Genomic DNA, 26,168 nt, shown 5'->3' with positions numbered 1-26,168 from the left:
TATGCCAAAAGTCTAATCTATGCTTAAAAATGGGAAAAAGAGTTAAACTAATGATTCTCCCTAAGGTTCTCGCCGAAGATGGATGTGAGGCGAAGCGGACTCCACGAATGATGCGCCGAAGGAAGGAATCTCCAACTTCGAAACCATCCGAAGAGGATGAAGATGGATGGGATGACGTGAAGGAGAAGAAGGTCCTCTTGCTCCTTGATGGATGGAAGGTTGTCGGATTGAAGAAAGGAAATCTCCTAGCCTTCTTCTCCGGGACAATGAATGGAGATGGTGATGAAGAAATGGAGGTAGGTGGCGGCTAGGGCAAGTCCAAAGGGAAGAATACCTTTTTCTTGACAAAAATCAGCTTTTATACCCCTTTGACAGCTCCGCGACACGGTCGTGCTTCATAGGCACGGCCTAGGGCAAGCACCCCTCTGTTGGGAGGCACGGGCGTGCTTCCTAGGAACACCCCAAAGTGGACATGGCCCTGTGGAAGAGGCACGGCCGTGCCTCTTTAGCCCCAAAATTGCAGGTTTTTCTACAAGTGATGCATTTCGGGGCCTTTTACCATGTCTTAGATGCCGAATCTTGTTGGTGCAAGATGCACTAAGATCTTGCCTAGAGTTCGATGTTTGACAATACACCTAGGTCTGGTCAGTTTTGACCAAGGGGTGATCCAAACAGGACTTGATGTTTGGATGTGTGGAAGTGAGTAAGAAGATCTAGTCGGTTAGACTAGACAGTGGAAGTCCTAATCTGGAAGATTGGGCAAGGGAAGTCCTGGTGAGTGAAGCTGGGCAAGAGAAAGTCCTAGTTGTAGGCTTGGCAAAGGGAAGTCCTGATTTGGAGGATCAGGAGGACCAGGGTTGGCCGAGAGCTGGACTTGGTCAGGAGGACCAAGTTGCAGCGGAAAAATGGACTGATTAGGAGGATCAGTTGCATTCTGAGAATCATGGGGGGCAACGATAGAGCCGAGCACAAGTCCAACAAGTCTGGAGGACTTGATTATGTGTGTTGATAACTAGGCATACATTGCACTCGAAGAGAAAGAAGGACAAAGTATTGCAAGTTACCTTGATGGTTTTTTCCGAGGGCTTCTTCTTCCAAACCCATGTCTTGTTGTCCATGATATTGACAATTCTGTAAAAACATATCCAAGTCAAGAGTTGAAGGCCAGACCATAAGCATACTCTCTCCAACAAACAAATGGAGAAGGTGTCCGGATTGATCAATTCAACATTCATGAAAGCAATTTCGACTAAGCATAACGCGAAAAGCTTTTTTAATTCAGAACTATTACTTTTCCATTTGCACTATTTGATTGTTTAGGTTCTATAAATAGTTGCCAGCTCAAGTGTTTCCATCTTATGTAGGATCTGCTTTTTTGAGGTATTTCCCCCAAAAAAATTGATTCCTGACTTATTGTTGACTATTAGCACAGATTTAGCATTTTTTTCCCTCTTCTTCATTTATGATTTTGCAGATATAGATATGTCTGATCAGGCAACAGCACCAGGTGGCCGGACAGTTTTGAGAGTTGTTGTCGGGTGGTAAGTATTGGTACATTTAGTACTTTTTAATTCATAATTTGGTTTATAACATATGTCTAACATTTACATGATTTTTAATGCAGTTTTACACCAGAGGGCCATAAAGTTGCCACATATATTTCTAGTAAGTTCCGTGAGCGAGTATGTCGTTCAGGGCATACTTGGAGGCATGTCGATCAGGCCATGCGCAGCTTCTACTACGACGAGTTTTTGGTTAGTCATTTTAACCACCTTATAATGAAGTTTTTTTTATTTAGACTAATTATTTTTTTTCTTGCAGAAAAAATATACTTTTGAGCCAGGACATGAGCGGGAGTTTCAAGACGCCTGGAATGCTGCTGCTGGCAAATTATATAAAGATCTGCTATATAAATGCAGAACTAAGGGCACCAGACCATCTTGGATCCCAGAGGACATCTGGGCTGCATGGCAAGCAGTATGGCAAGTAGAAAGATGGCAGGCAAATGCAGAGATAGCTCGGTCCAACAGAAAGACCGAGATAGCTGGCCCTAGCACCGGATCCACAAAACATACAGCTGGATCCCGCTCCATTGTGGAGCATACCTTAGACTTAGTAAGTTTACAATTAATATATTTTTAATTAATTATTAATGTCATTATTTTTATTTAATTGTATTTTTGATTTTTCAGGAGCACCAGTTACAGCGTCCTCCTACTTGTTGGGAGATTTTTACAAAGACACACAAGTCTAAGGATGACACTTTTATTGATGCTCGCTCGCAGGCCTTAGACGTAAGAAAATAATTTTTTTTATTTATTTTACATTACCGGCATGTAATTATTTTTTCTAATCTTAAATTTTATAATAATTTATTTTTAAACAGGCTGAATATTCAGCTAGAGTTGCACAGGCGTCTGCGCCTGCAGTTGAGGGAGGAGAGAGGCAGGAGCTCTCTCAACCGACCAGTTGAATGAGATCTACTATGATGTGGTCGGTGGGAGGAAGAAGAGCTCCACCCTCTACGGTCTAGGGTCCCAGGCTCGAGTCGTATATGATCGTGTGATGGCCCCTAGAGCCAGGGGTCGTCCCAGCGGATCAGATTCAGCGATAGAAGCCCTACAAAAAGAAAATCAAGAATTAAAGGATCGACTCGCGGGGCAGCAAGATCGACTCGCTGCATTAGAGGCGCAGGCAGAAAGTCAAGCTCGGCTTGGGCGGCAGATGGCGGCCTGGATGGAGGCCTTCGGCCAGACGCCATCGCAGCCTGCTTTTGATGCGCTGCGAGCTGCGATGCGAGGTGCGGACCCTGATACGGAGACTCAGGACCCTAATGCTCCTGATCAGTAGCTGTCTGCAAGGTAGGTTAGCATTTCTATTACTTTTAATTTTTTTTAAGTTATTACTTGTAAGCATGCATTATTCAAAAACGTTGTTCTATTACTAACCTATCTTATTGGTTTTTTGCAGGATCTTCTATTTTGCATCGGCTGGTTTAGATATAATTTTGATCAGTTCTTGTATTTTGACATTTGATACAGTATCATTGTATCCAGATATTTGTAATTATGTTATTGTATTCAGATTGTATCGCAGTATTTTGATTTGTGTTGTATTCACTCATTATATTAGTGTTGTGTTTTACCATTGTTGGCCTATTTGTGTATTTCTGTTATATTATATTGATTTTGTTGTCGTGTAAACAGGAAAATCAGAAAAACAAATTAAAATATTTCAAAAAAATTTGATTATTAGCGATGGAATTATAAATTCCGTCGCTAATAATCGATTTTTTTTTAATTTTTTTTTAAATTTAGCGACGGAATTTAGAATTCCGTCGCTAATTAGAGACGGAATTTAAATTTCCGTCGCTAATTAGCGACGGAATTCTAAATTCCGTCGGCAATTACCGTTTATGTTTTTTTTATTTTTTTAGAAAAATTTAGCGACGGAATTTAATATTCCGTCGTTAATTAGCGACGAAATTTAATATTCCGTCGCTGATGAATAAATATTATTATTATTATTTTTTAACTAAATAGCGACATAATTTAATATTCCGTCGTTAATATTTTGCGACGCCAAAAAAAATTCCGTCGCTAAAGTGACGTCAGCGACCAAAAAATATGCGACGGACCGTTTCCGTCGCTATTCGATCGCTCGCTAATCTCGATTGAGAACACAGAAAAGATTATGGACTTAACTATAAAGAAGTTCAAGTCGCTATTTGATAATATTTTTGTAGTGGAGGACATTTTACAAAACCTTTAGTAGAAGTCGAGTTCAATACACTTAGAAGAAGACTTTAATTGTGCAGATAAACTAATTATTTTAGCTTAACTACTTTTTATAAACTTGTAGTTATTGGCTTATTTTGGCTTTTATGACTTGAAGTTGTCCTATTCTATCAGTGTTGACTTATAATAACTTTTAACTTTTGCTGCTATTATTTAACTTCTAGTTTAACTCATGTGACTTAGATAAATATACTTAATTTTTGCTTACTTACATTTGACTTATGTTTGACTTATTATGCTTACTTTTTAACTTGATAGTCTAGCTTATGATAAACTTGATTAATATGCTTTGACTTGATTAAACTTAGCTAAAATGTTCAAAGTTTTTTTCTCTTTCCTATTTAAACTCATTTTGATGTATACACTAGTAGTAGTTGTCAATTCTTAGGACAATCCTTAATTAGTTAGAGTAGTAGAAAACAATATTATGTAGCTCATAATTATCCACCATCGAAGTTGAATATGTTGCTATGGGTGGGGAGTGTAGCTCAATTGTTATAAATGATGAACATATTAAAGGATTATGGACTTAACTATAAAGAAGTTCAAGTCTTAATTGATAATATTAGCTCTATTAATCTAACCAAGAATCTTGTACATCATTTTAGGACCAAACATACAGAAGTTAGACATCACTTTGTTGGAGAGCACATAGCAAATGTGACATTGAACTTAAATATGTTGAATACAAATCTAACATAGCGAACATTTTACAAAACCTTTAGTAGAAGTCGAGTTCAGTACACATAGAAGAAGACTTTAATTGTGCAGATAAACTAATTATCTTAGCTTAACTACTTTTTATAAACTTGTAGTTATTGGCTTATTTTGGCTTTTATAACTTGAAGTTGTCCTATTCTATCAGTGTTGATTTATAGTAACTTTTGACTTTTGCTATTATTATTTGACTTCTAGTTTAACTCATGTGACTTAGATAAATATACTTAATTAATTTTGTTACTTACATTTGACTTATATTTGACTTATTATGCTTACTTTTTAACTTGATAGTCTAGCTTATGATAAACTTGATTAATACGCTTTGACTTGATTAAACTTAGCTAAAATGTTCAAAGTTTTTTCTCTTTCCTATTTAAACTCATTTTGATGTATAAAAAAGGGGGAGTGAAAATAAGAGTTAAGTTTAAGTTTAGTTTATTTCCAAATTAAAATTTTCCAAAATTTATATGTTTCACATTTAGGGGGAGTTTTGATTAACGGGGAAAACTTAAAAATATTCATGTACGATTGCATTTATGCTCATTTCTTATCATACTTTGAATATCATCTCTTTTTATTATTATTGTGGAACTAACTTTAGCTTAGTTTTTATACAATAAAAAAAAAAGAGATTGTTGATATTGGAAGTACCACATTAAACCTAAAATTTTGATGTATAACTAAGGTTAAAGTTAGATTTGGTGAGATCTAACAAGTTTATGTTAAATGTGCAGGTATAGGTAACTTGACATGCTGTAAAGTTTTGGTTGGGAACCAAGTATTAGCTAAGTCCTAGTGGAACTAGGCAAATGAAGTCCTAATTGGAAATCAGGCAGAAGCTAGGTGATGCAAGTCCTGGTTGGAAAACAGATAATGGAAGTCCTTACTAGGATAGGTGGTGTGAGTCTTGGTTAGAAACTAAGCAAGAAAATCCTAGTTGGGAACTAAGTGAAGCAAGTCCGAGTAAAGTCAGTGGGGAGATGATTTTTGACAACTCACACTAGATGGGTTAGCTGAAAGTTGAACATTTAGCTAAGGTAAGTGTAAGTAACTCACAAATTTTGAATCATACTCATTACGTGTATCAATTGTAAGTAGCAAGTTTTAACCGTTCCAGACAATTGAAAGGGTGTTCGAGTGATTGGCTGGGGATAACTCCTAACTGATATAGTCGGGAGAAACCTGGCGACTGGAGCAAGAAGCTGATGACTGCAACTTCCAGGCGATCAGAGATGACTTTAGGCGATCAGTAGTGACGAGATCCAACGATCCGGATGAGATGGTCAAGATAGGATTTGACTAAGGTCCAAGTGACCAAAGGACGTCCAGTTGACCAGAGATCATGAACAATGTTATCTATCGGATAGAATGCGTAGCCAAGTCAGCAACGCCTAACCATTCAAAGAGACTCTAATAAATTGGATATGTGTCATGTCAGCGTCGACTAGAGCTTTATAAAAAGGAGTCCAAGGTAGTACCTTCGACATCAATCATCTTCATCTTGTTACTCTACTCATGTTGTGCTCCTCGTTCCACTATGATGACATACTGCGACTCTTGCTCAACTTCCATCGACAACACTAAGCTTGTAATCCTTTTTTTTTCTATTATCGTACAATTATTTTGATATTTTGTGCTACATTATTTTTAGATTCTTTTTCTATAAGATTTCTCCACCTCTAGAGGCTTTCTAGAAAGCAGAGATTGGAAATAAGAATTAATAATTTTTTTTATTGTGTTGTGTCTATTTTTGCTCAGTTCGTACTCAATCTTTGCATGCTTTACCCGATCAGTTCTAACCAAGTCTTACATGCTTAAATTGTCGTACTTATAAAATTATTGTTCATAGCTTGCTTGATTAACTTTATGCTACTTTATATACTTTTATTTCACTGTGCTATTCTGTGTACTTTAGGTTTTTAGTTTAAGTTTACACTAATTAGCTTGTAAAATTTGAAATGTTATTCACCACCTCTTCTAATGTTGAATTCAATCCTACAAGTTTGAGGTATAAGCATGTTGTAGCAGCTACGAAATTGTAACTACTATAATATTCTGATCTAAGCACATTATAGTAGATACGAAATCGTAGCTACTACAATATTCTGAATAGAACGTTATAACAGCTACAATTTCATAGTTATTACAACATACTATCCTCAACAGAACTAGCTGATATATCATTTTATTATTCAAAGCTAACATTGTAATGTATTACAAAGTTATTATGTATTTATTTTACAAATTAAATGATGGCTAGTGCTTCAACCTCCCATAAAAGCTCTATCTTTCATGCATATCATAAGAAAATACAATAGAAAAGTAACGTCCTCGAGTTTAAGTCCTTTGTATCATCAATACAACTAAATGACCAACAAATGGAGTTGCTAAGTAGAAGCTCATTTGCTTGGGTCTTAGACATGCCGAATAATGCAAATATTAGTGGGCTTATACAAAATCTATTTGACAATTGGGACTATCAAGCTAAGTTTTTCATCTTTCAAATCAGAAGATTAGATTTATAAGAAAAGATGTTGCATTGATTTTATGTCTATGTATGTGTTCAGCAAGTGCTTTAAGAAGAATAAAGATGTTTGTGATAGCAAATGCATTATTGAAACTCAATCAATTAAAGTGAGTTAGTTGAAGGTGTAATTGCATAAGACAATGATGAGTAATTTATTTATGTATCTAAAAGTGTATTGTTAAAATAATGATAATATTATTTTCATGACTTAATTGTTGTATCGAGAATAATATATTTGAATGTTAGATTTTACTATTAATAGTGAAAACCTACTAGAACTACCTACATGTTTAGAAGTTGTTATATCACATATAATTTAATAGTTGTGAATATTATTCTATAATAATAATAATAATAATATTTTTCTTTTTTCTTTTATAATTTATCACATTATTTTTGTTTATGTAGGGTTATGCTGCTTCATTAGATATGAAATCTTTCTTGACAAAATTTTATTGGATTCAATACACCCATGACGATTGCATAAATGTATATTTTTTAATTATAGCAAATGAAGTCAAAATCTCTAACACACCATACTCCACTTATAAATTAATGTATTTGAATAACTAAACTAATGTTAATTGTTCTTGCACATATTCCACTTATAATTATTTTTCTTTGCAGAGGGCATGTTTTCAATGATGCATGCCCAAACATTTCAACAAACTATGAAATTGACAAAGATAAGACTATTAGATATATCTTCTATCCTTTTAATAATTAAGATGATCACTATTATCTATTGGTCATAAACCTCTAGAAAGGTCAATTTATTCATTATAACTCCCTTGGCACTATAGAAAATTACACTTCTATGTTTCATAAAATTATAAGAATTTAGTTCTATATTATTTTTTTGATATGTATTAATTACTAATGTCTTTTATATGTAGATGCTATTTTTTAAGAGTATGTACTTGTTATACTTTGGCAACTGACATTCAGGGTTAGCATCTGTTATGTCAAAAGAGTTTAATGAGATTCAAGTAAATGACCCAACACAAGTTAAATCGTAAGGATTTATTTATGTTTCATATTCCTGATAGCAATTAAAAATCGGTATCTTGCAGGTTAGATTGTGTTTTTTTTAATGTGCTATTCTAAGAGTTTGATGTTTTATGGATCAATTGAATTCAAACAATATAAAATGAAAGCTTATAGATTTAGGGTTGGACATAAAATTATGATAGATAAAAATTGGGCAGATAACCTTTAATGTATCTAATGATCTTATTCATTGATCTCTAAAAGATCAATGACAAGATTCAAAATGTATGTTTGTAAAAAAAATAGTTTGTTGTTTTTGTTATGATATGTATCTAATGGTTGTATCAACTTTTAGTCAAATATTATTATTGGTGTTTCACATGAGTATTATTTTCAGTTTCAAAGAATATTATTTATACAGTTTTATAAAATTTTAAGTAATACACTTTCATATTATTAGACACACATTTGTTGTAACAACTATTCAACTGCAGTTGTTATAACACAGACTTGACGGTGTAGCAGCTATAGAATTGTCGCTGCTACAAAGGGGTCGTAACGACCGCCCTTCTTTGCCAGCTACGCCATCTCACGACTACGACACTTTGTGTGTGTGGATGTATTTGTGGCTTGTGATGATATATCTGTATCGTTGGTCATTTTCTGTCGTATCAGACTTTATGATTTCATTTCCATTGTACTGGACTTTATTGGACTTGTGTCACCATTTCTATGATTTCGTGTTTTGCGTATTGACGAGTTTTCTCGTTAGTATTGTGTAGGATGTGTGGGTCACCTTTTACTTTTATATAGCATCTATTCCATATTTTGTAGTATGGATAGCTTCTCACTTGGCTACCAGGATTCATAAACTCTAGTACTTAACCTGGAGGTCTAAGTTCGATATCCTGGGGAAGGCGAAAAATCCACTGGCCAGGGGTGGAAAGACCTAGTGAGTAACGGCACGGCCGAGGGTCGTCGGTTGACGAACATAAGGGGTCGCCTATTGGGCCGCCCAAGGGACCGCCAAGGGGCCGCCGGTTGGGCCGCCAGTTGGGCCGCCCAAGGGGCCGAGGGGCCGGGTCGTTACAATAAAAAGGCGCATTTTTATTGTAATGACCCGGCCCCTCGGCCCCTTGGGCGGCCCGACTGGAGGACCCCTTGGCGGCCCCTTGGGCAGACCAACTGCGACCCCTTATGTCGTCAACCGACGACCCTTGGCCATGCCGTTACTCACTAGGTCTTTCCACCCCTGGCTAGTGGATTTTTACCTTCCCCAGGATTCGAACTCTAGACCTCCAGGGTAAGTACTAGAGTTTATGAATCCTGGTAGCCAGTCCTGATCAGCCAACTTAACCTGGATGTCTAGAGTTCACTGGTCCACTGGCCAGGGGTGGAAAGACCTAGTGAGTAATGGCACGGCCAAGGGTCATCGGTTGACGACGTGGGGTTGCCAGTTGGGCCGCTAATTGGGCCGCCCAAGGGACCGCCAAGGGGCCGCCGGTTGGGCCGCCAGTTGGGCAAGGGGCCGAGGGGCCGGGTCGTTACAATAAAAAGGCGCCTTTTTATTGTAACGACCCGGCCCCTCGGCCCCTTGGGCGGCCCAACTGGCGGCCCAAACTGGCGGCCCCTTGGTGGTCCCTCCGGCAGCCTAACTGGCGGCCCAATAGGCGACCCCTTATGTCGTCAACCGACGACCCTTGGCCGTGCCGTTACTCACTAGGTCTTTCCACCCCTGGCCAGTGGATTTTTCCCTTCCCCAGGATTCGAACTCTAGACCTCCAGGTTAAGTACTAGAGTTTATGAATCCTGGTAGCCAAGTAAGAAGCTGCTCACTTGGCTATCAGGATTCATAAACTCTAGTACTTAACCTGGAGGTCTAGAGTTCGAATCCTGGGGAAGGCAAAAATCCACTGGCCAGGGGTGGAAAGACCTAGTGAGTAACGACACGCCAAGGGTCGTCGGTTGACGACATAAGAGGTCGCCAGTTGGGCCGCCAGTTGGGCTGCCCAAGGGACCGCCAAGGGGCCGCCGGTTGGGCCGCCAGTTGGGCCGCCCAAGGGGCCGAGGGGCCGGGTCGTTACAATCGGACCAAGCTCGAGCTCAAACGCGATTGAATCGAGTTAATTTGCCCAAATTGATCAAGCCCACATGGAGGACATGACCTAGCTCAAGCCTGATCGAGATCCATGAATTTTTCACAAACCCTAGGCCACCCTAAAACCCCAGATCAAGCTCCATCATCGGATCAAGAAATCAACGGCCCAGATTCTTCAATAAAATAGAGTATAAAAACCCAGATTAAAGGAATGAACAGTTGCTACGCCAGTGTTCATCTTCTCGCGCGCGACTCCTCTGTCGAGCAGCGTACGCGTAGGCAAAGCCCCATCCGAAAACTCCAGCTCCATTGTAATCTTCGATCCTCGAGGAATCTGAATCTGGTCCATTGGGCGTGAATCGGCGACCGTAAGCTCTACGCCGGAGAGGATTTCACCGGTGCAGATTCCTCTGTTCTTGGCGTTTCTGGAGAGGTGCTGAGCAATCCAAGCCGCGCGTTGACGAAGGGGTTCTCTGAAGACCGCGAAACACTTCCAAGGCTTCAGCAAGCTCATCGGCGCAAGGAGGAGGAGAGACTTCCAGTTTTGCCAGCTGAAAACAAGTTCCTGCCGAACTCTGTTTGCGCTAGAAGAGGGTTTCTTCGGCTTTTCTGGGTTTGGGCACGCGAGAAAACGACACGAACGACCAAATTGAAGCTTCTAACGGGATTGCTGAAGCCACATTGTTGGATTAGGCAGTTTGTTGACACCATATTGAAGAGATTGACAGAGCCCTAGATTGTTATGTGTCACGAGTAGGGTTGCAAATTAGAATTTATAAATTTATCGAAAACCCACGAGGAATACAAACAAATGTAGTTTAAGGGCCTCGAGTCGTATTTTTCCAAGGGCAAGTAGAAAATTGCTTAAGTTGAGCTTTCGTGTCGTTTCTTTTTGGGTTTCCCGAATAAAAATGGGGTTTTGGTGTTTTGGAGCGAAAAGCAATTCAAAATTAACAAGTAACTAAAAAAATGCAATTCACTAGTTTAAAGATGAAATCATAAAGAAAGCTAAACCCTAATGCAAACTAAACTAATTAAATAGCTCAATGATGCAATCAAAAAGGATTTCATAGATGCAATCAAGAAACCAAACAACTAAAAGTAATTTAAACTAGTTAACTCGTTCTAAATTGCAATCAAATTACTTAGACCTAGCTAATTGGCTTCTGGCTTCTAATACTCCAAGATACGCCAAGGAAGATTTGGCACGGAACAGTGGAATTGGCACGTATCAGTGAAATTGGCAAATGACTAAAATTAGCACTATGTGCAGCTAACAAAACTAAACATTTGAGCTGATCAACCCTAGAACCTGATACATGCTTCTAATACGGAACAGTGTAATTTCAGAGTTTCAAAGCTGAAATTTCAGATTGCCAGAGAGTTTAAGACGTAGCTAAATGAACTCTAAAGCAAATCAGAAACCAAACAACTAAAGCATTAACCAAACAACCAAATTCACAAGGTTTAATTTGAGTCACGAAATCAGAATTGAAGTTAAACAAGGAACAAGGAAATGCAGAAACAGTAAAGTTCAGAAACTAGTAAAATCATCCTCTTCTCCCTTCTTCGATTGTGTCTCCTCAGCTGGGTGTCAAACCAGCTTCACTGATCCAATTGGAGTCTTCCCGTGGTCTCTTGAGCATTTACTCGCTGCTCAACGTCTGAAAAGCCCGAAGAAACCCTCCACGGACATGAACAGAGCGTTGCAGGGGTTGTTTGAAGCTGCAAATCGGAATTCCTCCTTTCTTCTTGCTCCGATTGGTTTGCTGACGATTCAAGGGAGCTCCACGATCCTAGGAGAACCCCTCCATGAATCACGGCCTCGTACTGTGCAGCAAGCCACCGGAAAAATCAGAAATAGAGGGTTGGAATCGCCGGAGAAACCCTCTCCGTCACGCCCTTCCAACCGCCGGAAAATACCCAATCAGCCGGCGTTGGACTCTTCAAGGATCAAGGATGCCAACGGAAGAAGTTTGGGAGGATGGGGTGCCCTGTGCTGCTACGTCGCCGAGCAGAGGAGCTGCGTCGGGACGATGAACAGTGGCGAAGCCACTATTCATCGATTAAAGCTTGGGTTTTATATGGCCGATTAACTCATTAATCTCAGCCGTCCGATCTTGATCTGATGGTCAGGACTGATCTAGGGCTTTAGGGCAGCTTAGGGCTTCCAAAAATTTGAGGGATCTTGATCGGGCTTGATCTAGGTCATGTCCTCCATGTTGGCTTGATCAATTTGGGTAAATTGGCTTGATTTGGCTTGATTTGATCGCAATTAAGCTCGAGTTTGATTCGATTTGAGCCCTAAAATCAATTAAAACCAAATTAATGCAAAAATTACCATTAAATCATGAAAATTAAAATCAAGCTTCAAATTATGCAATATAGGACAATTAAGATTAAATCGATTCATTTCATAATTTATTTTCATGCAAAAACCTAAAATGAATCGATTAAAAATGCATAAAATCCTAACTTATCAAATTCCCCCACACTTACCCTTGAGCATCCCGCTCAAGCCAATAAAATAAACTAAGGTCGTACCCCCAATTTGACAACCCTAGATTTGCAATGTGTCACGAGTAGGGTTGCAAATTAGAATTTAAATATCGAAAACCCATAATTAATTCAAACAAACGAAGTATAGGGGCCTCGAGTCGTATTTTTCCAAGGACTAGTAGACAATTGCGTGAATTAAGCTTGCGTGTCGTTCTTTTTGGGGTTTTCACATATAAATGGGTGTTTTGGGGTTTTGCAATGAAATGTAATTCAAAATTAATAAATAAATGAAATGCAATGAAAATCTAGTTATCTTCTAATCCAAAAATACAAGGTAAAAGCAATTGCTTTAAAAACCTAAACTACACCTTAACCGCTATCTAGGGTAGGAAATTTAATTCGAAAGAAATCAATTTAGTTTGCAAAACAAGATTCAATCTAATTTATCAGCCACAATTAACTAACACAAGTGATCAAATGTTTAACCTAAGCTATCTAACCTCTAAGAAATCGAAAACCATTTGGCACAGAACAGTAACCTCATAAATCAGAGTTTTAATAACAATGGAGATTGGATTTGAAAGGTTAAACTAAGCTAATCAAAATCTAAAACAAATCAGAATCCAAACAAAAGCTAAGCATTAACCTAATAACCGAATTCAGAAAGTTGCTAAGCAATTGTATTACAAAAGTTTCAGAAAATGGAATTGCAGAAACAATATCAGAAATAAGGTAAAAATAGGGATAAACGGTAGCTCGGATTCTTCCCTCAACCAATTCCTTCTTGCCGTCACACAAGAACCAATCTACGATTGGAAATCCCAGATTAGATTCTCACGAACCAAGCTTGAACTGATCCGAATGCGCTCTAATTAGAAGATTGTCCGAAACCCTCAAAACTCTCTCCAAACAGAGCCGAATCCGAATAAATGAGAATCCAGCTCAATCCTTCAAATTTCTTGCAATTTGCTGCTCAGAAGCCTTCAAGAACCCTTGGAGAACCCCTCCTTAGAATCTTGATTGCTCCAGTTAAGTGAATCCGAAGATTCAGGCTGAAAACAACAGCGGAACGGTCCCCTCCGGCGAGACCCTTACCGGACGAAATCACCGTCAATTGTTGCCAAACAAGCATCGTGGTTACTCTCTGGAATCCGGGCATTGATTTTGGATGAAGAAATCTAAGCTCCCGATGAAAAAAACTAAGAAAAACGAAGAAAATCAGTGAAGACGGCGCTGCTACAGTACCCGTGCTACAGTAACTGGGATTTTCAGCACTGTAGCTTTCTCTTTACAGCTAGGGTACTGTAGCAGTGGGTTCGGTTAGCCTGACTTGAGTCCGAGTTAGCCCATTTCCACCAAATTCACTCAATTTAGCTCCAAATTGGCTCCAGTTCGCATGAGTTCCATCCTAATCGAACTTGAGTCTTGATTCATGAAGTTGGATCGATCAATTGGGTCAATCTTGGCTCGATTCAATCATGGTATATAAAGGGCACACGGCCGTGTCTGCCCTAGCACACGGCCGTGCGCCCCCAAAAAAGCAGCCGCCTCTTCCTTTTCTTCACCTCTTTCACCTTCCAAACTCCTTCCAACCCTATCTCTCCACTTCTTTCACTCTTCCTTCTCTTCTCCACCCTCTCCAACCTCAGATCTACCACAAAAACTCCCAGATTTGCTTCAATCACCCTTTCTTCCCTAAATTTGACATTATGAGCAATATCCTAAAGAAATTTCACAGATCTGGAGGATCCGGCGAAGGAGATGAGCCGGGAAGGAGGAAAGGAAAAGAACCAGCACAAGAGAAGGCTCCAGCCAAAGGAAGAGCAAAACCACTGAAAAAGGGAAAAGAAAGGCTACCGAGGAAGTTTCCGACAACCCATATGGCATCATATTCCGGAACAACGACCAACGAGCCAGGTATAACTGTTTAGTTTCCCGCAAAATTATTTGCTCTCGTTATGCTGATAGTTATACTATGGAGACTTTAGGAATTAAGGATGATATAGAATGGATGTTGGATAACATTGGGTGGATTGACTTCATGAACTATAAATTTCCAACATACCCAAAAATAACTTTAGAATTCCTTAGTTCCCTAGAGGTCCACTATACAAATGATGAAAAGGAAGAGGGAAATATCACTTTTAGAATGTTTAACGTGGAGTATACGTGGACCCTAGAAGACTTCAATAATTGTTTTAGGATGCCTACCGGAGTGACTAGGGATTTTGATAGGAGGTTTAGCAGTACCCAGTTTTGGAAACAGATCACCTTGTCTGAAGAACCCTATGACCCCTCAAAGACTAAAGCCTCGTTGTTGCAAAACCCAGTCTTTAGGTATCTTCACCGCGTCATGACCAAGACCATATTTGGTCGAGCTGAGAGTGACGGCGTGGTGAGGAAACTGGAACTATATTGCATCTGGGCAATGCTACATCAGGTTGAATTTGATTCAGGGTTCCATTTTCTCCAAAACTTGGTTAAAATTGCTAAGTCCTCAACTGGAGTGATAGTGATTGGCGGCCTTATCACAGTCATCGCCTCATCCTTGGGTTGCGAGTTTGATCATTTAGAACCCATTTTAGGCAACACCAAGATAGATATCGACACATGTTTGGCGATGAAAATGATATGCAGGTCCGAGGGGGGGTATGGTTTTAACATACATGATGGATTTCCATTTCCATTACCTCACCCAAGGACTACTATTAGAAAGGCCGAGAATTGGATTTTACGCACTCCAGTACCTAGTCACCCCCTCCTTACATGAACCAGACTTGGAACAAGCCCAAGAAACTTCGTATCACCATGAACCCTCTTATCATGAACCTTCCTACCCTGGGACTGAGCCTGCTAGACATTCTTATGCATATGGTGAGACAGGCTCAGCTTATGATTTTTCTGATTTTCGTACTTCTCTAGATACACTCCATGAAGAGCACTCTGCTTACCAACGTCAGTTGGATGAGTATGGTGCTATGACTCGGGAGCAGTTTAGGGAAGTACGGGACCATTTTACCAGGGCGGATGAGTTCTACTCTTCGGTGAACAGTTTCATGGGACAACAATATAGGGAGTGGAATAGAGAGGAGGAATTTAGGAGGTCCATGGATTTGACGCGTCAGCAGGTTGCCTCTTTATATCAGTATCATGAGGGTCTAGGCAACCTATCTCAACTTCCTAGATTTCCTCCTAGGTATCCGCCTCCTCCTCCAGATTATGGAAGGAGGTAGAAAAATTCAAGTCTGGGGGAAAAGCAATAATTGTTTATAGTGTAAATAGCTTGCCATTTTACTTTGAAATTTGTTTATTTGCTTTAAAATTTACTTTGAATTTTGCTTTGAACTTTGTTTATGCAATTTGTTTTGAAATTTGTCTTTGCCTCAAATCACAAATAATCTCTACCCTTATAGATTCATATCATTCACAAGCATATCATCAAACAAGTATAAGGCACAAATCCACAAAGCAATTACACAATCATATCATAGAACATGGTAGATTAACATATCCAAGTTACAATCATCCAATAATCCTGATTCCTCCTACATCCTAGAATCTGGAGGACTACTCCATAGCAGGGAGGTTACAATACAGAGAAGAAAGTAAAAAGAACATCCTATTCCAAGAATCTAAGAAGAAAACAAGAAATAGGACTTATCGATGAGCTTCTTCTTCTCCGGACTGCAATCTCTGCGAAGGTGAGGCGTGGATGTGATGGAGTGTCCGGACGGATGAACAGATCATCGAATCTAGCTCCAGAATGAGGCGTTAGCGGCTCTAGCACGCTCCGGTGGCTGATGAGTGACATTTTCTGCAGGTAGATTAGGATTAGATTGGACCGATTTGGATTGCATTTCATATCATAAATAAGGATTTTGGGCTATTTATTTATTTTGATGAATTTTATGGCTTCATTGTATTCTTTCATTATTTTGAGGAATTCATGGATAATAATTTGTTGGATTTGATTTTTCAGGAATTAGGATGAAGCTAATTGCAGTTAATCGAGATTGGGCTAAAAGAATCAAGTCAGGCAGCTCACAAACATGGTCAAATTGAGAAAAAATCAATTCTGTTAGGTTCAGGCTGACTCAAGCTAATTGGTTCAAATTCGGGTCTATTTCAATTTAATCAGCCCAAATCAGCTCAATACCACTCAAATCAAGCCTAACCCAAAAGCCCAATCCAGCCAGCCCACTGTGCAAAGTCCAATTTCAGCTCAAAGCCCGGCCAACTTTGCTTAAACCCGGTCCAATTCCAATCTGCGATTCAATTTCAAAATCGACCGGTTCAAAAGCAAGCTTCGGTTCACTTGCATTCCGCCGGTTCAGCGCCTTAGGTTAAAAGCAGTGGACGACTCACGAAGAAACCAGGCTCGGCGCATTCTTTCTCATCCACGATTTTCCCCACTGTTCACCATCTTCGCCGCCGCGATTCCGAGCCGTCACGCGCGACATCACCACCATTCCCCCTCCGATCAACCCTCTAGCTGCGACCGGCGTCCACAGAGATCCACGAGCACCGATGACAACACAGGGGAGCGGCCGTGAGCGATTTGCTCCAGCGCGGTTTCTCTTTATCCCTCCGGTTCTTTGGCGGCTGTGAGTGGTTTGCTCCATTTGTTGAAGACCGGCAGTACTTCACGGGAGAGGTCGTGAGCGATTTGCTCCGGCAACCTCGTTGATCCTTCGCATCCACTGGAGTAAGGCACGGGACGCCGTCCGAACTTCGATCATCTTCTCCACCGAAGAAGCGAGGTAAGTCTTTGTTTGGCTTTCTGACTTGTCTGTGGTTTTGCAAGGCTGAGCAGTGGTGTATTTCGCTATCTTCCTCGATTTGAGCTCGCCAGAAAGGGCCAAGTCCGGCGGTGTTCTTCCATCCATGTTGGTGTGATTGGTTCTGAACTGGTGTTAGCTGCTGGTTTGGGAGCTGATCGGAGCCACCAATTCCCTTCCATCTATCCGTCTACTTTCCTCCACCGTTTTCCTCTATTCCTCTGTTTCGAACCGCCAGGGAAGGAAAAACTAACCCTTTAACCCTAGTTTATTTTCATTTATTTTCATATTTTGTTGTTAGTTGTTACAATCAAAATCCCCCCCCCCCATTTCAGTATTTGTTCGGTTCTTGTTTGGATAAATGAATGAGTTGAAAATTTAATAGCTATTCGGTTTTAATTCATGCATGAAATGTGGTGAAGTGTTAGTTGGTGATGATACTTGATTGTTTATGATCGAACTGTGAATTTGTGATCAATGGTAATGTGATGCTTAGTTTTTTTTTCATTGTTTGAGATTGTTGTGATAGATGAGTAGAATTGCATAAAGTATGACATGGATTGTATGTGTTGGGAGGTTAATGGTATGCTGTGATGTTTCATTTTTCATATTCTAAGTTGGTTAAATTGTTTGGGATCCGGTTATGGATGAATTACAATTTGGATCTTGAGTTTATACTATCAATGAAATTAAAATGCATTCTGTATGTTGGATTGAGTTATGGTATGTTGAGATGTGGATGTTTTGAACATGTTCAAGTTGTTTGGAAGACCGTTGTATAGATGTGGTGTTGTTTGCATAGCATGTGAAGTGTATAACATGATGTCGTGTTGTGTTGTAGATTCGGGTTGTGTTGTAGAAGAGTAATATGTTGTGAACATGTGTAAATATGTGGTGGGATAACTTGTAAATTGAATGTATAGGATGTATAGTATGAATATGTGTTGTTGTTGGATATTATTGTATAGTTCTTTAGCTTGTATCAATTGTCGATAAATGTATTATATTGTTTTCATGTTTTTAGTTGTATATGATTAATAGAGTGTATGTGATTATGTTGGTAATTTGTAGGATTGAGTGTTGTTTGTGTAGTATGTTGTATATTGTTATAAATGAGATTGTTGTTTGACTAATCATGTAATAGTAAATGGAACCCTGCACCAATTGTCTAGGATATCTTCCATCATTGAGTCCGAGAGAGACGACCTGGACCTCTCTATACTACTGTAGCGATAAATAGGGGTTTGGAAATAAATAAATAAATAAATTTGATGGGTGTAAGTGATAAATAAATAAGGGAATAAAAATAAATAAATAAATCACATACAAACACACCACATCAAAATTTTGGCGCAGTTGCCGGAGACTCATATGATGTTTATTTATTTTAGACTGTATATAGGCGTTCTTATTTGTTTATTCATTTTATTTGTTTATTCATTGATTGGTTTCATTTATTCATTTATGCATTTAATTATTTATTTCATTCATTTATTCTTTATTATTTATTTCTTTTGTTCTAACTACTTTTAGGGTGTTGATTTTGTTGGGATGTATACAAGAATCCTAGCTATCGATGTAAATAAACATTCTAAAATAAGAATTACTTTTGATCAATGTTTGCATTTAGTTTTTATGCAAGTGTCCATTTAATCTATATTGTAGATAAATATGGTGTGCGGAGTCACACACAGAAGACCATGTTATCAGCTCCTTATATATTATAAACAGTATTCACAACCAAGATGGAATGAACAAACCATTGGACTGGTTGTAGTGTAATTTTGTCTTAGTCTATCTTGACTATAGAATTACACTGGTACACTCAGTATGTATTGAGCAGGACCATCTTAGGATTGTTCGATTTATACTGACTATATAATCAAACTAAACCTCTGTTACTATGAATGTACATGCTCTTAATACCTATATAATAACAAGCACATGTACTTAGTATATACTTCTTTGATTCATCAAAGGGTGAGATTTAGAGCGATAGATCAAAAGGCCCGATGAGTTAGGAAGTAGTATTATGTAGATAGTGTGTTGTCGATTATAGAAGGAAACTGTGTCCTATAATCTAGGCTGATAATGTCCCCTTGAGGAGCTCATAAAGGATTATCATGTAAACCCTGCAGGTGGACTTAAATCCGCATGATAACAAAGGATGAGTGGTACTACTCTCGGAATCAGAAGTTGATTAAATTCGAGTTGTCAGTAACTCATTTAATTAACGGACATACGATATCTTAAACACAGGGAGATTAATGTACTTATAGTAAGAAGGAGCTCATACTATAATATGAGATTGGTGCGGTAGTACAATAATAACTCTCTAGTGGAATGAGTTATTATTGATGGGCTTGACACTACAACAAACTGGACTTTCCGCAGCACGTCATTAACGGCACACATTTATAGTGTGCTGTTAATAATACTTTTTACAGCGCACATAATTAAGTGTGCTGCACATAATATATTATATTTTAAGATTAACAGCGCGCGTATAATTGTGCGCTATGAATAGTAGTTTTTACAGCGTTCAAAAATTCTGCGCTGTTAAAAGAGAGTTAAAAAAAATAATATTAACAGCGCAAATCGAGACTACGCTGTTAAAAATATATTTAAAAAATATAATTTTTTTTGCTGCCTCCCGCCCTTACCTTTCGCCTTTTCGCGATTCACGATTTAGGTTTCCGCTGCACTGTTCGTTCCTCGCGCTATTCCTCTTCGCGAATCCCGACCGCGTACCCTAATCCCGACCGCGATTCAGTTTCCTTTTCGCGACTCGCAACCCCGTTCTTCGCCTCCCGCCTCCGCCCGTTCTTCGCCTCCCGCCTCCTGCCTCCCGCTTCCCGCCACCGGCGCCCTAGATCTCCCGACCAACTCGCTCGGCGCCCAACTCTCTCGCCGCCCAACTCTCTCGCCGCCCAGCTCGCTCGCCGCCCAACCGCCGAGGTATCCTCCAGAGCTCGCCCAGCCAGCCGCCGAGGTCTCCTCCCGTGCTCGCCCAGCCGCCGAGGTATCCTCCAGAGCTCGCCCAGCCAGCCGCCGCTCCTCCCGTGCTCGCCCAGCCGCCGAGGTCTCCTCCATAGCTCCCTGCCCGGCCGCCCGCCTGGCCATCAATCCGCAGCGCCCTTTGCAGCGGCAAGCAGAGGTACTTTTCTCTATTAACAACAGCTAGTTGAAAATTTTGGTTGTCCGAATCTAATAGTACAGTGAATGTTATGAAGCTAGTTGATGTTATGAAGCTAAGTGATAATAATACCGAATCAACTGATGATTAGGCAAGATTATTATTACAGCGAAAGAGAGGTTTTTCGGTGGGTTAAGGAATAGCCTATCTCTTTGCAGTGGAAGTTTAGTGCAGTGGAGGTTTTTCGGTTGATGTTATGAAGATTAAAAACAAAAATGCTTTTGAAAGAATTATCTGACTAATTTACTTGTTTCCATTTTTTTAGGTCAGCATAGGACAGTCAGAAGCAAAGGTTTGTAATCAATGTGTTCCTCAATATGCTCTATCCATTGCAAACAAATATTAGAAGGTTCTATATTGTGTTTTAAGTTGAATGAACTCAATGTATTTTGTTATCAGTTCCAGTATTGTCAATGGTTCTGGATTGGTCACACCCTTTTAATCTCCTAGTGTTGGCACAAATTAATGCAGTTTGAAGTTTGAACCATGCTGACATTTTGGACTGGACTCATCCTTTTCTGCCCTACCATTTGGTTTGTTGACTTTGAAAAATAAGAATATAATGAATTCATAGAATTTAGGTTTTATTTGACTGTAATTGTCTCAAATTGGGTTTTGTAAGTTCTATGTTTGTATCATCCAAAATGGGCTGAAACCAAGGTTGGCATGCCCCATATAACAATAATGTGATTGTGTGTGAGAGTGCTTCCATCTATTGATGATGTTGTTACATTTGTTGCTACCATCCTAAAACTAGTTTTTCATCCAAAATTAAAATCTTATCTAAACAATATTACCTTGGAAGTTGTGTTATGTGAGTATTGCTAGACAAACATATGGTTTTTGACATTCGTTCAGAGTTTTTGTGGTTTATGGATATTTTTGTGACAAATATTCACTTATCCCATGTCTTGACCATCATAAGTAAAACATTTGACCAAGGGATCAAACCTGTAACTTTCAATTATTCTTTTAACAGTTTTATTTGTTTTGGACATGATAATTTAAATATCATGGTCCATCAGTTCTCACATGTTCCAGTGATGATCATTCAGAATGCAAGAAAAGTGTTAATTTATAATTTATGACACCCATTTTGAGAAAAGAAAGAACTAAATAAAATCATCTGGCCCCTACTCTTTCAATTTAATGGTCACGATCTTTTCTCAACCATCTTGTATTTTTGTCCCTGAATCTTTATCATTTAATAGTAATAGAGCTGTTTTTCTAGATTTTTGTAGCCATCCCTAGAGATACAACTATTTGTATGGGCATTCTAGCTGATGACACTGAAATCCAGTTATTCTTAATGCACTCGTCAAATGACTTTCTAGAGGATATGTCCCATTGTTCTGTAATACAAAAGTGATCATCTCGATTCTCTTTATGGACAGATAGAGGCAATCATGAATGATTTTATACAGTTGGAGCCAAAGTCAAATGTATTTGAAGCTGAGACAATGGTTGAAGGTAAAGTTATATATTGAATCTTCTATCATGTTGAAACTTTAGTTTATTGTGGATGATTGTTGAAGAATCTGTATCCAGAAACATGCTGTTTGCAAACTGTTGGGTGGATGCTTCTTAATATCAACTTTTTTTTTCTTTTTCTTCTGTTTATTTGCTATCTCATATTTGATTCTTTCCGATTGTCTTTGGTATTTAGAAGGTTGTAATAGGCCAATTACTTTTAGTTTACCTTCGAGCTTTACTGTTTCGGTTGGTTCTTATCTAATGCTGCTTTATTTGAGACTGCATAAATGTTCTGTTTTTTTGTCCATCTCAGATCTCCATTACAATCCTCTCTCTTTGTTATAATAATATAGAAAATTCAGAATAAATAGTTGGATTTGATACTGCTTGATGATGAAACTATTTGCAACATATGCTACAATTGCAGTTATCATTTATCATAATTCATTCTTTTATCCTACTGAACTTTTAACTTGAAGCTCTATTATTTTGCAGGAACACTTGATGGTTTTTCATTTGATTCAGAAGAAGAGACAGATAAGGTAACAAAAAATCCTGCTCATCAAAGTGATCAGACAAATGCAGATGCTGATCATACAGATAAGAGCAAGGTAAACTATGACACCACTGAATGAAGATGTGAAGACTGTCCACCCGAAGCTTTAAACACAACTAACATTGTCGATGATGCAATTAGCCTTGTATTTGGCAAGGAGTCTCGAGGAGAAGGTGGAGCTAATTCGACCAAACGAAGAAATACTTTTTTTTTTGAGGATGCAATAGGAAGCACAGTAGCTTGGGCATCGATGTTTATAGTTTTGTCTGATTGATTTGGATGAATTGATATACTGTTTGTAGTAAAGATGAATATGAACGTGGATTGTTTTGTCTAACTAGATGTAGACGATTATCTTTGATATATTTGAACTATGATTTTATAATTGTGAATGTGATGTTATCTAATATTTGTATGTTGGATTTTAAATGTTATAGCTTTGAGCAGGTTATAATTATTTGTATTTCTATTATATATTTGTGTATATAGGCCTATTATATTTTAAAAATATAATTATCCGCAGCGCGCGGGGCGCGTGCTGCGAAAAATTGTACCTTTCCGCAGCGCGCGGGCCGCGTGCTGCGGATGGACCTTTCCGCAGCGCGCGGGCCGTGTGCTGCGGATGCACCTTTCCGCAGCGCGCGGGCCGTGCAGGCCGCGTGCTGCGGATGCACCTTTCCGCAGCGCGCGGGTCGCGCGCTACGGATGTATCCAGCACTTTCAACAGCTTGGAGTTATGCAGCACGCGATGTGCGCTGCGGATAGCTTAATTGCCCTTAGCGCTGCGGAAATGTCAAATTTGTTGTAGTGCAGAAAATTAAACTTATTTTGAAAATTCTTTTGAAAAACTATTTTGAACAAATCTTTCAAAACTCAACTTTAAAAACTATAAAATTTATGTTTGCAAAAACATTTCAAAACTTACTTGAAAATCACCCTAAAAAATAAGTTTTTACAATAAAAAAAATAAATTTTTACAATCTACTATGATCTTTCAAGAATTATCAAGACTTAGGCGTGACCATAGGCATTACCATTATTGTTGGTGCAAGAAATAATGGACTTAAAAATATTAAATCTTTTTGATGTATGAAAAGGAGGAGAAGGGACCTTAAGTTAATAATATAGATTTCTCCCAAAAAGTTAAACCCTGACCTATATTAACTTAAGAAATTGTCAAACATCAAAAAGGGGGAGATTGTTGGTGCAAGATGCACTAAGATCTTACCTAGAGTATCTTGCCTAGAGTTTCGATATTTGACAATACACCTAAGTCGGTCAGTTTGACCAAGGGTTGATCCAAACAAGACTTGATGTTTGGATGTGTGGAAGTGAGTGAGAAGACCTAGTCGATTAGACTAGGCAGTGGAAGTCCTGATCTGGACGATCGGGCAAGGGAAGTCCTGGTGAGTGAAGCTGGGCAAAGGAAAGTCCTAGTTGTAGGCTAGGCAAAGGGAAGTCCTGATTTGGAGGATCAGGCGGAAGTCTTGGCAGAGTCAAGTGCACCAGGTGAAGTCTGGGCTGGTCTAGATGACAAGTAAAGTCAACTCAAAGTCAAGCTGAAGTCAACTCAGGTCAAACTTGAGTTGAGTCGACTCAGATAAGGTTTTGACTCGACTCAGGCTGACGCAAAGTCAAGACTTATCACAGTTGACGCCACATCAACTGGAGTCGACTCAGAAGTCAACTGGAGTCGACTCAGATAGGATAACGGGCGGAAGCGATAAAAGTTGATCTGCTACGTCAGCTGGAGTCGACCCAAATGGGCATCTGAGTCGACTCAGGACCAGTATAAGGAGGCTTCGACCAGCAGCTGTTACACAATTTGATATGTCTGCCTTTCCAACAAGAGCCGCTACCGAACGCGAACGAGACCAGACGCTTGCAACCGGGGAAGATCCAGGAGGAGTGTGCGGCGCTCGGACTTCCATATCGGCGACAAGTGTTTGTGTTTAATTACTGTTCTTCCATTTTTATTTATATTATTGTTTGGACTGTAAGACGGGTTGCTCCGCCTCTGAACGACGTTCAGAAAGGAGACCACTGGTGGACGGGTGCCTCCCGAATTAGGCCTTGGACGTACTAACCCTAGGGGGTTAGGAATCAAGTAAATCCTGCGTATCCCCTTGCATTTATTTCTAATTCCGCTGCTTTAGTCTTTGATAGTTAACTAACAATTTGAAAAAGCGACACGCGCTATTCACCCTCCCCCTCTAGTGCATATCCCGATCCTACAATAGAGACAGACTTTGAGAAAGCTATTCAGTTCATGCCATTTCCGCTGAGCGTCATACGTCAGGTATACCTAGAATAAATTTGTTATTATAAAATTTTATTTTTCTCAGCATTTATACAATTCTGTTGTATCTTGCATGTGTGCGTTGTGAGTGTTGTAATAATTTAGATTATTATCTGTTTTGCTTCCGCTGTGTATGGTTTTTGAAACTCTTGAACACGTGCAACGCACTGAGCCGATCCCAACATCTTCCACCCCGGGTTGTATGTGGATGAGAATGGATCATTCTTTGGTTGGAACTGAGCTCTAGTCAAGGCGGCTAATGATTCATCTTGTTGAAGATTAGGGGCACAAATCCAAATTATGCTCTTGACTTGAACAAATTCCACATACTCTCACGATTTGGTTGGTGGATGAAGCTATAGGAAAATTTTGTTCCTTGCCCATGTTACTAAAAGACATTTGCTTCACCAATAATGTTAATTCCAATAGTGAACTCTTTATCTCCTTTTATTCATTTGAAACCATTTGAACTTTACTAACCCCTCTAGTAGAAAGTGCTCTACTCTCAAATTGTTATGAATTTTCTGCCATATTAGAAATCAATTCTCTAGATTGCTCAGGAGTTTTATTCACTAAGGCTCCACCAACTGCAGCATCTATCATGCTCCTATCCATGGGAAACAAACCCTCATAAAAATATTGAACAAGAAGTTGTTCACTGATTTAGTGTTGAGGACAGCTAGAGCATAATTTCTTGAACCTCTCCCAGTAATCATAAAGAGACTCCCCCACCACTTGCTGAATACCACAGATATTTTTCCTTATGATTGCTGTCCTGGATGCCAAAATTTTTTTTTTCCAAAAATGCCTTCTTCATTTCTATCCAGCTAGTGATATGTCCAGTAGGTAAATAGTAGAGCCAATCCTTTGATACTCTAGTCAATGAAAATGGAAAAGCTCTCAACTTAATATCTTCTTCAGAAATTCCTTGTGGCTTCATGGTGGAGCACACTATATGAAACTCGTGCAAGTGTCTGTTTGGATCTTCTCCAGATAATCTTTGAAATTTAGGTAGAAAATGAATGAGACCCGATCTGAGCTCGAAATCATCAGCTAACTCTGGATAGGCAATGCAGGAGTACTGATAACCATCATCAGGAGCTGCAAGCTCCTTCATAGTCTTGCTATTTTCTGCCATGGGACTGCTCAAATGTGAAGAACTTCTCTCAGCCACGTTTGATGCTCTTTCTCTACAATATTAAACCAATTTTCAATATCGTTCATTAAATAATATT

The 26,168-nt window shown here is 39.2% G+C and overlaps 2 long non-coding RNA genes and 1 pseudogene across 3 annotated transcripts; 2 read left to right on the top strand and 1 right to left on the bottom strand.

The window, feature by feature from the left end:
• The first annotated feature begins 2,006 nt into the window (after positions 1 to 2,006).
• On the top strand, positions 2,007 to 2,450 carry LOC141848246 (uncharacterized). The gene is made up of 3 exons (XR_012603510.1): positions 2,007 to 2,115; positions 2,193 to 2,294; positions 2,387 to 2,450. It is a non-coding gene; the product is annotated as an uncharacterized LOC141848246 (long non-coding RNA).
• Positions 2,451 to 20,870: 18,420 nt separating this feature from the next.
• On the top strand, positions 20,871 to 22,670 carry LOC141848384 (uncharacterized). Of its 2 annotated transcripts, none has more exons than XR_012603519.1 (3): positions 20,871 to 20,897; positions 22,000 to 22,075; positions 22,574 to 22,670. It is a non-coding gene; the product is annotated as an uncharacterized LOC141848384 (long non-coding RNA). The 2 variants fall into 2 exon arrangements; XR_012603520.1 differs by lacking the exon at positions 20,871 to 20,897 and adding an exon at positions 21,110 to 21,138.
• A 2,926-nt stretch (positions 22,671 to 25,596) lies between these two features.
• Positions 25,597 to 26,071, bottom strand: LOC141848490 (uncharacterized; annotated as a pseudogene).
• Between the last annotated feature and the right edge of the window lie 97 nt (positions 26,072 to 26,168).

This window comes from Curcuma longa, chromosome 17, assembly GCF_044706935.1.
Source record: "Curcuma longa cultivar G26 ecotype Majalengka, Jawa Barat chromosome 17, ITB_CL_G26_1.1, whole genome shotgun sequence".
Lineage (NCBI taxonomy): Eukaryota > Viridiplantae > Streptophyta > Magnoliopsida > Zingiberales > Zingiberaceae > Curcuma > Curcuma longa.
The sequence above is the reverse complement of the archived record's forward strand: the minus strand, read 5'-3'. Positions and strand labels throughout refer to the sequence as shown.